Below are 3,121 nucleotides of genomic sequence, written 5' to 3'. Positions count from 1 at the left end.
TCTCTCTCTCTGACATGGTCTCCTGTGGCCCAGGCTCTGCTCCTGTAGCCAAAAACTCACTATGTAGCTGTGGATGACCTTGAATTTCTGACCATCCTACCTCCACCTGGAATTTTATATTTATACTACCATGCCCAATGCATGGGGTACTGAGGATCAAAACCAGGGCCTCCTATATGCTAGCTGGACACACTACCCAGGAAGGCACAGACACAGGCCAAATAGTCCTTATTTAGAACATTTCTTTGGAAGACAGTCAGGGGGAAAAAAATCTAGAATAACAGATTCCAAATCTTTTTCAAGACCTGGTCAAGAAGACTGCACACCTGGATGACTGTGGACCAGCTGCCTTTCTTTTGACTTGATTTGTTTACAGAGAGAGAACCCTCTGTGTCTCCATCACTTGCACGTCCAGCGAGCTTCCTTCCTGGGCACCCACCAGGCTCTTCTACATTACCACATCAGCTCAGTCACAGACTGCCCACTGCCTCCATCCCGTCATGCCTGTGCACTCACCAGGACATCAGCACATTGTTGGATATGCTTAAAATCAGTTAAAATGCCTTCTTTGCAGGGATGAGGACCTGAGATGGGTCTCTAGCCTCAGATAAAAAGCCAGGAGTGGGTGCTAGAGAGATCTGTGTGGATTTTTGGGGGCTCTCTGACCAGATAGTTTAGCTGAATTGGCAAATTTTAGGCCGGTTCACACACACACACACACATACACACACACACACACACACACACACACACACACACACACACACACGTCAATTGTCATGTATTAAAACAAGTCAAGGTAATTCCAGACATTAGGTTGAAACTATATCATGAAATCTTTTTTGGTTCCTGTTTTGAAATTGTTTTTCTATCATCTCTATGTTACAAAAGGAAAATGCCCATTGTTTGAAGTCCCCATAACTCAGCACCTCTAAGTTCAAACAAAAAGTCAGAGAAGACGAAGTATTGTAAAAAGTATATACTGATCTACTGTCGTGTGTGTGTGTGTGTGTGTGTGTGTGTGTGTGTGTGTGTCTATGTGTGTCTGTGTACACAGTGTGTTTGTTTTGTGTTGATTGTTTTGTTTATGAATGAGGCAATTTATTAATCCAGCATACTTTGTTCTAATGCTTCTTGTTGGCAGCCACCACCTGTCTGGCAACCCTGTCCACATCTCTCTGTTCCAGAGGGGTTGGCTTGCGGCCCCATCTTGGTCTTTTTCCACCATTTTCAGCCCCTCCATTACTTGGAGGACCCGGCAGGCCACAGTCTTAGAGCCTCTGCTGATGTGACGGAGCCTCACACCATTTCTCTACCGTCCTCCGTAGATCTTGGTCATGGAACCAACCCTAGCATCATCTCAGAGGTACAAGTGCTATGCAGCAGAAGCTGCTCCTGTGTAGATCCAGGTTTCATCATGGGGCAAGCTCTTTATGTTGGGCCAGGTTGACCATGTCTACCCCGTGGGGACTTGCAGCTTCCCAGACTTTTTGAGGAAGGCTACCAGAGCTCTGATGAACTCCTACTGGTTAACATCTTTCATAGGAACTCCAGGCATCGTGTGGCCTCTGCGTTGCCAGCCAGGGGAAAAAGCAGCTGCTGTGGTTTTTTAACTACAGCTGTCACAGTGCTTCTAGGACCCAGAAAGAGCATGTGGCATGATAGAAACCTGCTCAGGAAATCTGAAGTCTGTGCAAACCCTGATGGCCTGAGAGTCTTCTGAGCTCCCCCACAGATGGCTGGGTCGGTGCTGGCTGTCCTACCCGAGGAGCCCTGCTACCTTGACCTGCAGCTCTGAAGACGAAGGGAATGTGAAAGATTCTGAAGATGAAATGTGACAACCGGGGAGGCTAGTTTGAAAACAGTAAAAAAAAAAAAAAAAAACAGGGGAGAAAAGGAAAAGTTCTCTTTCTTGCAGACTAATCCTGTGGGTTTGGGTTTTCCCCAACATAGTGGCTTGATTTGGTTGCTTCTAAGTTCTTTAACCATAATGTAAAACCCTGTACAACACGTAACCCACACAAAGGCCACATGTATACATCATACAGGCTTTCAGAATTAGAGAGAGAGGGATGAGAGAGGGGGAGGGAGGATAGAAAGAGGAAGAGGGGCAGAAAGAACCAAGCTGGTCTCCAAGTCACTGTATCACTAAGGATGACTTCTGATCTCCCTGCCTCCACTCCCAAATACCAGAGCAGCAGGTGTCAGCCTCCATGCCTCATTTATATACAGTATTGGGAATGGAACCCAGGCCTTCATGTATGCTGGGCAAGCCTTCCACCAGCTGGATTTTGGAACTGTTAATATAAACCAACAACAAGGGAACCATTTCTCACTTGTTACCATAATTTGGCAGCAACATCAGTTGTGTGGAACTCATTTACTAGATGACGCGATGTAGGAAGTAGAGACTAGTGTTTGGAAGGCAGAGCTGGGAGTAACCTGAGAGATGCTACAGCGTAATGTCCTCATGGGCAGATGGAGAAACAGAGGATCTGAGGAGTGAAGAATAGGGGATGGGGTGTAGTTCAGTTGGTAGACCACTTGCCTAGCATGCATGTCTTAGTGTTCTGTTGCTGTGAAGAGACACCATGACCATGGCAACTCTTATAAAGGAAACCATTTCATTGGGGCTGGCTTACAGTTTCAGAGGTTCAGTCCATTGTTAGTATGGCAGGGAGCATGGCAGCACACAGGCAGACTTGGTGCTGGAGAAGTAGCTGAGAGTTCAACATCCAGATCCACAGGCAGCAGGAAGAAAGAGAGCCACAAGCATACCTTTGTAGAAAGCCCTGGGTTCCATTCTCAGCACTGCATAAACCAAGGTGCATGCACTCAGGAGGACTAGAAATTCATTGTCATCCTTGACCACATAGAAAGTTAGATTTCATCCGGGTGGTGGCGGCTCATGCCTTTAATCCCAGCACTTGGGAGGCAGAGCCAGGCAGATCTCTGTGAGTTCGAGGCCAGCCTGGGCTACAGAGTGAGTTCCAGGACAGGCGCAAAGTTACACAGAGAAACCCTGTCTCAGAAAAAAAAAGAAAGAAAGAAAAAAAGTTAGATTTCAGCCTCTCTTAGTTAGGGTTTTTATTGCTGTGAAGAGACACCATGACCATGGCAA

At 46.6% G+C, this 3,121-nt stretch overlaps 1 pseudogene; it reads right to left on the bottom strand.

Annotated features, from left to right (window-relative positions):
- Window positions 1–1,124: 1,124 nt before the first annotated feature.
- On the bottom strand, window positions 1,125–1,558 carry LOC131910581 (small ribosomal subunit protein eS19-like; annotated as a pseudogene).
- Between the last annotated feature and the right edge of the window lie 1,563 nt (window positions 1,559–3,121).

Source organism: Peromyscus eremicus, chromosome 5 (assembly GCF_949786415.1).
Source record: "Peromyscus eremicus chromosome 5, PerEre_H2_v1, whole genome shotgun sequence".
In the NCBI taxonomy this organism is placed as follows: domain Eukaryota; kingdom Metazoa; phylum Chordata; class Mammalia; order Rodentia; family Cricetidae; genus Peromyscus; species Peromyscus eremicus.
This window is presented reverse-complemented; position numbering and strand designations above follow the sequence as displayed.